Consider the following 11,780-nt stretch of genomic DNA (forward strand, 5'->3'; position numbering starts at 1 on the left):
TTAGTTTAAAGTCTCTTTTGTTTCATATAAGTATAGCTACTCTTGCTTTTCTGGGGATTATTATCTGTTTGAAATATCTTTTCCATCCTTTCACTCTCAGTCTATACATGTCTTTAAGGCTAAAGTGAGTATCATATAAGGCAGCATATTGTTGGATCTTTTCTTTTAAATCAATTCAGCCATTCTATGTCTTTTAATTAGAGAATTTAATGTTTGCAATTGAAGTAATTACTGATAAGTAAGGACTTACTGTTGTCATTTTGTTCATCATGTTCTGGCTTTCTTGTAGACGCATTGTTCCCCTTTTCGTATCCTGTTGCCCTTTTTTTTTTTGGCTGCGCTGTGCAGCTTGTGGGATCTTAGTTCCCTGACCAGGGATTGAACCTGGGCTCCCTGAAGTGGAAGCGTGGAGTCCTAACCACTGGACTGCCAGGGAATTCCCCTTGCTGTCTTTTTTTGTGTGTGTGTCTTGATGTCTTTTGGTACCAGTGTTCTCTGACTTCTTTATCATGTTCTTCCATGTAATTACTACAGGTTTTCCCCTTTGTGGTTACCATGAGGCTTACGTAAAATATCTTAAAATGATAACATTCTATTTTAAGCTGATAACAACTTAGCTTTAATATAACTCTGAAAATTTACACTTTTACTTCTCACATTTTGGGTACTGATGTTATAGTTTACATATTTTTAATACTATGTAACTACGAACAGATTATAGTAGTTATGATTATTATTTTTTTAAACTTATAACTAGAGTTGTAAGTGAATTCACACTACTCTTACCATATTACATAATCTAATTTTGACTATATGTTTACCATTAAAAGTGAGTTTTATGTTACTTTCTTCTGTTTTTATGATGCTAATTAGTGACCTTTTACTTCCACTCAAAGAACTCCCTTACCATTTTGGTAAGGTAGGTCTAATGGTGGTGAACTCCCTTGCTCTTGTTTGCTCATGAGTCTTTTCCTTCCTTCATTTATGAGGACACTTTTGCTGGGTATAGAATTCTTGGTTTACAGTTTTTTTTTTTCCCTTTCAATATTTTGAATATATCATCCCATTCCCGCATGGCCTGAAAAGTTTCTGTTGAGAAACCTGCTGATAGTCTCATGGAGATTCCCTTGTATGTAATGTCTGTCTTTTGTCCTACTGCTCTCAACTTGCTTTATCTTTGACTTTTGACAATGTTAATTGCAATGTGTCTCAGTGTAGTCCTATTTGGGTTCAGCCTATTTGGGGTCCTTTGGGCCTCATTGATCTGGATGTCCATTTCTCTTTTTTGGTTTGGGAAGATTTCAGCAAGTATTGCTTTAAGTATCCTTTCTGTTCCTTTCTCTTTCTCTTCTGAAATTCTCATAATGCAAATATTCTTTTTTTTTTTGTGGAGGTGGGGGGCTTGTGTCTCATAAGTGCAAAGGCTTTCATCGCTGTTTTTCTTTTTTGCTCCTCTGACTGGATAATTTCAACTGTCCTGTCTTCCAGATTGCTGACTTTTTTTTCTTCTGTATTGAGTCTGCTTTTGAAGCTCTTAATTCTTCAGTTTAGTTATTGTATTTTTCAGCTCTAGAATTTTTTTCATGGTTTTTATTTTTGTTCAACTTCTTGTCATGTTCATGAATTGTTTTCCTAATTTCATTTGTCTGTGTGTTCTTGCAGTTCACTAAAGTTCTTCAAGAGGACTATTTGGAATTCTTTGGCTGACAGTTCACAGATATTCATTTAAGTAGGCTCAGTTACTGAAGTTCTCTTAGTTTCCTTTGGTGGTATCATATTTCCCTCATTTTTCATGAGCTTTCAGTCCCTACATTGGTATCTGTGCATTTGAGTAAGTGGTCTCTCTTCTAGACTTTGTAGGTTTGCTTTGGTAGAGAGAATTCTTTGCCAGTTAGCTCAGTTTTACTTTCTGCAACTGTCTGCTGATGACGACCTTGAGCAGCTGGGTCTATTTTTGGATGAGGCAACTGCTTGAGCTCTGAGGGCAGGGGTGGGAGGGTGTGCTGCTGACTGAGAACAGTTGGATAGGACTCTTGTCTCGGTTCCCTGCCGAAGTGAGGCTGTAGGATGGGCTCTGCAGTTGCCTGGGTTCTCTGGTCAGGCTTACTAGACCAGTGGGCCTGGGTACTGTACTTAGCAGTAGGTATCTGCCCTGCCCTAGTGGGGCAGCAGAATGGAATCCAGGGTCTGCACGGCTTGTTTCAGGACTTGAATTTGGGAAGAGTGTATACTGAATTCCCTCTCCAGATGGGGGCTACAGGTTTTGCTCTGCAGATGGGAAAAGCCATAGACTGTGCTCTCTGTTCAAGTGCCACTGTAAGTAGGGCAGATGGATGGGCTACATAGCTTCCCATGGGCTGTGGTTAGGTTCCTTGGTCGGGTGGGCTGAAGCCTATAGTCAGCAATGAGTGGGGTTACAAATTAGTTTTCCTGCTTGGGGTGAAGTGCAAGAACTAGCTCCAAGGTTTGTAAGGCTATTTGTTTGTGATCTTGATTCAAACCAACCTCTGCCCCAAGTTCCCTGGCCAAATAGGGCCACTGGCTTTGCTTTGCAGGCTGTCAGCTCTGCCTGCCCACCTCTCTGTTTGAGCTTGCTGTGCTATACAGCCTCTACGTGTTCCCACCAGTCCCCCTGGCCAGTCAGGGTGGGGAGACACACTCAGCAGCTGGTAGGCCTATGATCCGCTCCCATGCCTGGGTCGGGCAGGAGGGTCCATTTCAGGCACCTCCCAAATTTTCTGAACAGGCTTTCTGGTTGGAAGGGGCCGAGAGCTACACTTAGCAGCAATGGGGCTGTGAATGAACTCCCCCTGTCTGGGCATATCAGGGGAACCCTCCATGCCTGGTACTGACTTTGCTCTGGGGCAATCAGCTCTGCCTGCCCGCCTCCTGGCTTGAGCATTACTGGGTTTCCATGCCTTGGAGGGGGAAGTGGGCAGATCAGCCTCCAGAGCTGGTAAAACTCCTGCCAAGTTCCCTGCTCAGACTGACTTGGTTCTGCAGCTGAGCAAAGCTGCTGGCTGGGATTACCCGGGCGCTGCAGGGAGGGACTCGGTCTACCGAGATCTGAGTGCTGGTTGTTGCAAGCCCCTCCCTCTTTCTCCATCAGGATCAGCTTCCCAGTGGTTGAGCCCCGCAGATTCTCCTGCAGTCCCTGTGGGGTGATACAGGAGTAGCCGCTCTCACAAAGCAGCTCACAATGCTGGGGGGGTCCCAGATGTCGCCCACGAGCTCTCTTTTCCCAGTAGTGGAGCTGTGTTGGCCTGGGAGAGGGGCAATGCAGTCCGCGTGCAGGTGCTTCTGTTACCCTTCTGATACACAAGTCTTGATCTCTGTGGTGCAAGGCGCGGGGGTTGGGGGGTTGGGGTGGTGGGGTGTGGCTCAGCCTCACCCTGTGTTCTAGGACGCTCTTGGTGGTTTCCTGTCCATGAATCCTTGTTAGCTGCTGTGCTTGTGAGGGCAAAGTCAGGGATGACCTATGTTCCCATCTTGGTGATGTCGCTGAGTTAACTTTTGAAATACGTAATTTCTATAAAAATGCCTGATCCTTCTACTAGTTAAATATAATAAATTCGCTGGAAGCTGAGTCAAGGAGTTCAGGCCAGCCGTATAATCTAGTCAAATATGTTTAATTGTGAGGGTCCCTTCAGTAAAGAGGAGGTGCCTGGGCTATGGGGTCCGAGATCTTGGAGGGTCTGACAGGCATGCTCATCTCTTCGTAGGCACCCGCCCCCGGCTTCAGAGTGTGCCGGGGCTTTCATTTAGCCACACTGTTCTTATTCCGAATTCCACCTAAAAATATTTAAATTAACCTTCAGGCTTCCTGGAGAACGTAAAAGTTATTCTGAATTATTTTCACTGCCAGGATCAGCACAATTCCCTTCCCAGCCAGCTCGGTAGGTATTCAGTGATAGAGAAACCAGTTTTTAAATTAATACAATTTTGTGTTGGTAAGGAAGCCATTCTTTTTAATTATTGGGCGGGCATTCTCCTCAGCCTGGCTTCCCCAGTTAATAAAACTCAGCTCTTTAGCATGGTTTTTATTTTTGCAGAGGGCAGACTTTGGGAAGTAGTTTCCCGATGTGGAATCTCCCTCCAGAACGTTTTGATCTCTCCAGGCACACGCCTGTCACAAGGAGCCTTGTACAGAACCCTGAGAAAAGGAAACGCTGTCATTAAAATGGCCCTGGTGGGCCTATAACTGGCGACTCTAACTTAGCTTGAGGGGCAATGTTGGGAGCTGGCGAATCGAGAAACTGGAAAGAGGAAGTTAACGCTGGGCTGGATCCCCTCCTGGAAAGGGCACTGTAGCACAGCAGGAGAGACCTCAGTTGGACTTACAGCAGAATCCCTTGCCCATCCCACGTCACGTCTGGGAAACCCAGAAAAGATGAGTGAGGGAGGGCAAGAGATTCTCCATGTCTGGCGATGCCGAAAAGCAGAACTCCCTGCTTGGAGAGTTTAGTTATTCACCCGCCCAGAGGAAAAGCCTAAAAGCCTGGCCTAGATGACATCTTCATTTCCTTTCTGGGTCAGTCCTCTGGGATTTAAAAAGCAGCTCCCATACAAGACTCCATGCTATGATGGGATCAGGGATGGAGCAGACATAACAACTTGCTATAAATTTAATATCAGCTTAAATAATGCATAATTAGAAGGGTAAGCCTCTGCAAACACATTAAATAATGTATTCCCCAAGCAAACATGATTTTTGGATGATTTGCTGTTTCGGATGGCGGTGAGGTAGAAAGGTGGAGAGACCTGAATTTGAGTTGCAGGGGTTTTTTTTTGTTTGTTTTTTAAATGTCGGTTCATTGGGTTGTTTATTTTACTTTTATTTTCGGCTGCGTTGGGTCTTCGTTTCTGTGCGAGGGCTTTCTCCAGTTGTGGCAAGCAGGGTCCGCTCTTCAACGCGGTGCGCGGGCCTCTCACGGTCGTTGCCTGTCTTGCTGCGGAGCACAATCTCCAGACGTGCAGGCTCAGCGGCCATGGCTCACGGGCCTAGTTGCTCCGCGGCATGTGGGATCTTCCCGGACCGGGGCACGAACCCGTGTCCCCTGCATCGGCAGGCGGACTCTCAACCACTGCGCCACCAGGGAAGCCCTGAGTTGCAGTTTTAACACTGATCAGTTTTGTCATTACAAAGCAGAACCTTTACTGGTCATGCCTCCGTTTCCTTATCTGTCATGGCCTGTGAGCTCCTAGTGGGTAGAGACTTTATCTTATTTTTCTTAGTGTCTCTATTATTTTGGAACGTGTTTGGTGCTCAAACATTTGTGAGTAAGGGGCTTGAATTAGACCGAGTATAAGCACGCTGGCAGCTCTGATGATCTAAGCTCTAATAAGGAAAACTGAGATGAGAAAATGTGAGCAGGACATTTGTGACTTCCAAGTATCTGAAAGGCTTCTTCCTTCATTCTAAAGAGCAATTGGAGTCATTCTGGGAGGAACCCCCGAGACCTGGAATTTAATAGACAGAGGTTGGAGGCAGAGGATTTTCATGATGTCAACTTAAAATCACAGCCACTCATTCAGCATTGACTGAGCACCTACTCTGTGCTTGTTAATGTGATCAATATTTAAACTAGAGCAGGACAGTTAGGGCCCCTGACCTCATGACCTTACAGGTCAGAGGAGGAAAAAGACACATGAACCAACAATGAAAAACATTCGTGTGGTGATGAGTAAATAGAGGAAGGCACTATAGGAACGGAGGAGGGACATAGAGCCAGAACTGGATGGATGAGGCCAGTTTCCCAGAGGAACTGCTGCCTCAGTGGGGCCCAAAGTATGAGACTTCACAGGTGAGGGCAGGAGATGACTCGGAGAATATTCCAGAGGGGGACGTCAGCAGGTGAAAGCTCGGGTGGTGAGCAAGGGCCCTGCCCAGGCAGAGAACCTCACTTCCGATGCTGTGGGAGAGTTCTAGTGGGGGCAGGTGGTCCATGGGTAGGGATGTGGCAGAGAGGAGGGGTGTCTGATACGGAGCCTCAGCCCAGACGAACTGAACGGACTGGGACTTGTCATCCTGCAACCTGAACTTGTAGAAGTAGGTTGCGTGTCTCCTAGCCTCTCAGAAGCGGGGAAGGCAGTCCAGCCTGCAGATGAATGCTCCTTTGTGTTCAACAGTGGGTACATCTGGGGAGGACGTCTGTGCTTCTCAGATCCTTAGCAGCACCGGTCAGGCCCCAATCCCTTGACCTCACCACCCCCCCAGCTAGTCTGCTCCAGCTACACTGGCTCATGTTCTGCCTCAGGGCCTTTGCACATGCTGGTACCTTAGCACAGAAGGCTTTCTTGCCATTCCATTCCTGAAACTTTCCTACTCTTGATTCAGTTCTCAGCCCAAATGTCATCTTCCTAGAGTGGGCTTAACCTAAATCAGACACTCCCTGTTATTTCAACCATTTTTTTTCCCCACAGCACCCATCACCATTTCTTTACACTATTTGTAACTTATTTGATTATTATCTGTTTCCCCTTGCTACAGCATAAAGCTCCATGAGGGTCTTTCCACTTTTCCATCGCACCAATCAAAACAGCAAGCAAGTCATCCGAAAGTAATGTTTGCTTGGGGGATACATTGTTGAATATATTTTGCAGAGGCTTACCCTTCCAATTATATATTATTTAAGCTAATATTACATTTATAGCAAGTTCTGCCTGCACAAGCACTGCTCAGAATTCAGTGTCTTGTCTGTTCACTAACGTAACACTCAGTGCCTCGAACAGTGCCAGGAACGTAATAGGTGTTTGAAAAAATAAAACGTTGGTTGGTGTAGAATGAATGCACTGTGGCAGGAAGGGCTGATGAAATTCAGGCTCTTGTGATGACTGCATATGTTAACAGACCTACCTGAGTGGGTTCCATGCAGAACTGAGTTCATGTGTGTGTGTTCACAGGCACACATGCACACCCGCCTCCCACCTTGTTCCTGCGTCACTGTCATTTGCCACAAAAGTAAAAGTAACACAAGCCAACGTGTAATTGCAATGTCATATTAATCATACAGAAACCCAAACAAAATTACTAACTCCCACTTCCTGGAATACTAATAACACTAATACTGGTATCATGATGGAAGATTATCTGGGAAGCAATTTTCCTTTTGTTCTGCTACCTACACATGTAGCTGTTTCTTGCTTTTGCAATCTCTATGTAAATCATAATCAGGAGGAAATATCCTAGAGGGTGGTTATGTGCCTTCCTTATCAGAGAGAATCACGCACTAAACCCATCTTAGGAAAGAGCAGAAGTTTTAAATCTTAACAGGAGGAGGTGGTTTCAGTTCTCTCTTCCAAAAGTCTAGAAAAATTCTTGCTGGAGGGGGAGGACATTAATGCATTAAGAGGTCCTCAGGACCAGGAGTTTGCTTTATGATTAGGCTTTGGAGGGAGGGAGGATGAAGAATATACCTGGGTGTGTATGAGTGTGATTTAATCATCTCTTCCTTCTGTGGGTGTAGCACCCCCTTTCTCTAAGGTTTCCCCATCTAGGAGTTTTTACTGAGATGTCCGTCACACGAGACACATGTCCACGTGTGACCCAGCCAATCACAGACCCCCACCTGCCTGACCAGTGATTGGCCCTGGGGTGTGACTGCCATTCCATCTGTGGCAGGCCATTCAGAGTTCTTCCAAGGGATTTTAGAGTTTAATTCTGTAAAAGATTGCTTCCTCTTACCCCTGGGTCACTAAGCTGAACTGGTATATCAGCCCGGAGTCATCTTTAGCCAAGTCTGCCTGACTCCCAGGGTGAAGAGGTCACCAGTCGAATGTAGGGGTAAATTAGGCTAAGTGTCAAGGGCAACATTGCTGAGAGATGGAAGGGGGCCGAGAGAAGGATGTCAACCTGATGATATCATTTGAGCTGGTGAAGTCGCTAAGGCTAGCTCCTCTCTGGTAGGGGCCCGCGAGGCAAGACAACACATGCCCTTTTTAATTGAGCTAATTTGAGTGCACTTCCTGTCTCTCTCTTGCAGTGGAAAGATCCCTGACAGATACGGAGGCATTTATGCACTAAACAAGGAGGCGCCTTAGAAGGGGGCATGGTCATCATACCTTCCTTTGTCACCCACCGTCTGAATGCCCATCCCGTGGCACTTGTCACCAGGGATACAGCAGTGAGATGGTCCTCGTGCTCATGGAGCTTACAGGTACCCTGATGTAAGAGCTTTGTGAGTTTTTTGAAGGCCAGAGGAAACAGGAAAGAGTGCTGGGTGGTGAGGGCCTGAGGGAGCTGGGTGGTGAGGGCCTGAGGGAGGAGGGCTCTTTCAAGTGAGATTCCTGGAGAAATCCTTGGGAGGCATAATGAAGACCTTCCCTACTTTGAGTTTGGGCACAGACAACCACTCGAGATTTTGCCAAAGCAACAAAGCCACAAAGATTTTGGTGGAAGCGGGTGGCCACGGGCCATCCATCTACCATTTTACATTTCACCAGCCTTTATGTAAGAGCTGCTGACGCGTTCCTCACCTGAGAGGTGCCCTTGGCTGGAATGCTGGAAGAAGGGGTACCTAGTTTCACTGGGTACTGTTCTATGGTAATATCTTCACCGAGATTTTCGGTAAACTCCAGGGATGCTCAGAGCCTTGAGCCCTCACGGCACTCAACTGGCCAGGCTGCCGGGAGCTTGCCAGTCCCTGGGAAAGGTCAGGCGATTTGCCTCAATGCACGAGACCTTCAGTTACTACACCAGAGATGCTCTCCAAATCCCTTGTTATCCACGGGGGTGGGGTGGGGGTGGGGAGCAACAATTACGTGGTGCTGGTTCAGTGGTAGCACCTGCAAGTTCATTCAGTTTCTTCCCCGTTGCAAGTGGCAGCACTGGGGCTGTCAGAATCTCACATCTCTGTCTTGGGGTTCAGTTCCCTGCCTCGTCCCTCCACAGAGCCTGGCAGGCCAGCCCCTGAAGTCTGGAGGGTTTCTTGGCTTCCCAGTCTACATGATCATGGAAGGGGCCCCTTAAAAGGTGAGCATGACCCAGCAACCCTGCTGGCTGCCAAGTCCTGTTAATTGTGTGTGCTAAGTAGCTCTCAGATGTCCCTCTGTCTTCTCTGCTAATGATTTCGTTTCTTGTTTGGATTACCCCTCTCCTCCTATCCTGTCCTCAGGATAAATGCCAGCCTAGCAAAATATGCCCTTCCAGTCCCTTCCCACCCTACTAACCCTGACCAACTCTCTGGCCACACTTAGTTTTCTGAAATGACACTCCTTTTCTTTTGGACCTCTCTGCCTTTTCACAGGCGACACTCTGTCTGATCACCCCTTGCTGATATCTTTGCCTGGCTAATTCCTACTGCTCTGTAGAACTGATTCCAACTCTTCTGTGAAGCAACCCTCAGCCCTGATCGGGATGGCAGGGGCCCTGCTACGTGGTCACCAAATCTCCTTTCATTGTCTGCTTAGGCATGCAGAAAGACACCATTTCCTGGGCTTCCTTGCAGTTAAGTTGAAGTCACCCCACTGTGTTCTCACCAGGAAGGATGGCAGTGATGCCTGCCATGTCTAGCCCTGCTCATTGAGCCCTGATTTCAGGGCGTATTTGTTCACATTTGTTAACCGATCACACCCACCCCACCCTCCCCTGACTGATACAATGACATACCCCTTCCCTTGAAATCCTGGCCTCTGGGATAGCTCACGTCACACGACTCACATGTGACACTCTACTTTCCCTCTCTACCTTCTCCCACCTGCTCCCTGGCAATTTCCAGGAGTTGCTTTTATTTCATTCACTAAACGAGTTATGAATTGAATTAAAATAAATGAGATGCAAATAAATTCCAGGCTTTCTCCCTCATTTTCAAATTACATTTTCAGTCCACTCAACCTGTTATAATCTCATAGTGATTTTCATTTAAGAGAGCTAAATGGATATGTGATTATTGTTACAGGAACTAACACCAGACAATTAAATGTTGAGGTGTTGATAGATAAAGCTGTGTTTCCATTTGCATAAACATGATGCCAGCAAATCTAACCCTGGCAGAAATTCAGTTATGAGACTTGCGTGCCTAACTAACTAACTTCTGCTAATTACCATGAGTACCATTATTACGATTTTTAATATTCAGAGTTGGGAATTATAGCCATTTTATTTTAGGGCTGCATTTATCTTTATTTTGAAAACTTTTAGTCAAAATTCATCACTGCTTTATCAGAGAAAAGGCACGATTACTATTTCTAATCAACTTCTATGGTGCAGTGTATCAAAAATCAATTATACAGCCCTGAAATCCAGTCATTAAGGATTTAGCTACTAATCTCATTTCATTTTTGTCTTTAGGAAGATACTGCAGCTTGCAACTTCGCAGATACCAGCAGAGGAAGAAAAACATGGGAGGCTGCTGATAACCTAATGTGGAGAATTAAACTCCAGCCAGACAAAGGCAAGGGCGGAATCTTAACATGGAGTGGCCTGGCTGCAGGGAGGTCGCCTGGGCTGGCTGGATTTCAATCCAGTAACACGGCAGAAGTTATGACCCAGGTTTTGTTGAGCGTGAGCCTTCTAATCTCAGGAATTCCAAAGCAAAGCGTGTGTTAAACCCCCGCCGTATTGCGTCGTTTACCGTCTTCCTGGTGAGTATCTCACCCTGCAATGATTTTATCTGTTAGTTGACTTCTTATCTGCGGCCCCTGTTGTGCCAGGTAGCTCCAGCATAGCACAGTGCCTGGCTCCTAGTTCGGTGTTCAATAAATAGGTGCTGACTTTGACGAAGACCGACATCCCGAGGATTCTCCCCAGCGCGAGGGAGCGCCTGATGGTAAGAACCAGTCCCTCTTGATGCCACGTAAGTGAACAGAGCAGGAACCAGATTATCTGGATGACTGTTGCTCTAATCAGGAAGCTGTGAGGCCTGCTGGTTAGGAATCCTGGCAAGTGAGAGAGAACTGGGGCTGAGTCCTGGCTTTGCTGTTTGTTTGCTAGCCGCTGTACCCTTGGACCGGTTATTTAGCGTCCCAGAGCCTCTGTTTCCTCATCTGAAAAAGGGAGATAATAACACCTACTCCCACAGGGCTGTTTGTTGTTTTTTGCGGTACGCAGGCCTCTCCCGTCACGGAGCCACAGGCTCACGGGCCCAGCCGCTCCGCAGCACGTGAGATCTTCACGAACCCGTGTCCCCTGCATTGGCAGGCAGACTCTAAGATAACACAAGTAAAGCATTTAACGTCGTGCTCTCATCATAAAAGTCCTCAATAAATGTTATATATTGGTTTTTAAAGCTGTAACTTGTGGGTACGTTGCCTAGTCTGGGGAAGCTAGAGTTGGTTAAAACTTTCTGCTGCAGCTTGCTTGTTACTTCCTCTTAGGAAGCCTTCCCTGATGCCTGCAGGCTGGATAGTAGCGCCTCCTCTGTGACTCCCACCAAGCCCTGGATGTTCCTCTCTCTACTCACTTAACCCATCGGATTATCCTGAGGTTTATACATTCTACCGGACTGTCCACTCCTTGAGTGTAAAGAGCACGTTATAAAACTTTCAGTATTTAGCACACCGAAACCACACAGTAGCCACGGGCACCGCTTCATGTGTTGAGTTGGGCAAACAGTGAAAGTTGACAGAGAAGATGCTAGCGAGTGTGAAAAGACCAGAGGGACCTCTGCTTATAGCTTAAGGTAAATCCCCAGCTTTTCTAGTCCTAGGAAATGCAGAACGTTTTCTCCGAGGTCTGAGTCCCAGCAGGATGTGGCTCACGTGTCTCTCTCAGGGAAGAGAGAAAGGCGTAATGGAGGCTTGGGAACTGAGAGATGGCCTCAGCTCTGGAGGAAAGGGTGTGT

The 11,780-nt window shown here is 46.6% G+C and overlaps 1 protein-coding gene and 1 long non-coding RNA gene across 3 annotated transcripts in view; one reads left to right on the forward strand and one right to left on the reverse strand.

The window, feature by feature from the left end:
• The window catches only part of LOC132423082 (uncharacterized), a 64,926-nt gene that overhangs the window by 52,952 nt on the left and 194 nt on the right, over positions 1-11,780 (forward strand). The window contains exons 5-8 of one of the 2 annotated variants that reach the window (XR_009518920.1): positions 7,983-8,166; positions 8,891-8,971; positions 10,289-10,581; positions 11,314-11,618. This is a non-coding gene — a long non-coding RNA (uncharacterized lncRNA). The remainder of the gene's footprint in view (positions 1-7,982; positions 8,167-8,890; positions 8,972-10,288; positions 10,582-11,313; positions 11,619-11,780) is intronic. The other variant, XR_009518921.1, reaches the window with a different exon arrangement.
• LOC132423081 (teneurin-2) overlaps positions 1-11,780 on the reverse strand; it is a 713,011-nt gene that overhangs the window by 37,776 nt on the left and 663,455 nt on the right. The window lies entirely within an intron of this gene.

This window comes from Delphinus delphis, chromosome 3 (assembly GCF_949987515.2).
Source record: "Delphinus delphis chromosome 3, mDelDel1.2, whole genome shotgun sequence".
In the NCBI taxonomy this organism is placed as follows: domain Eukaryota; kingdom Metazoa; phylum Chordata; class Mammalia; order Artiodactyla; family Delphinidae; genus Delphinus; species Delphinus delphis.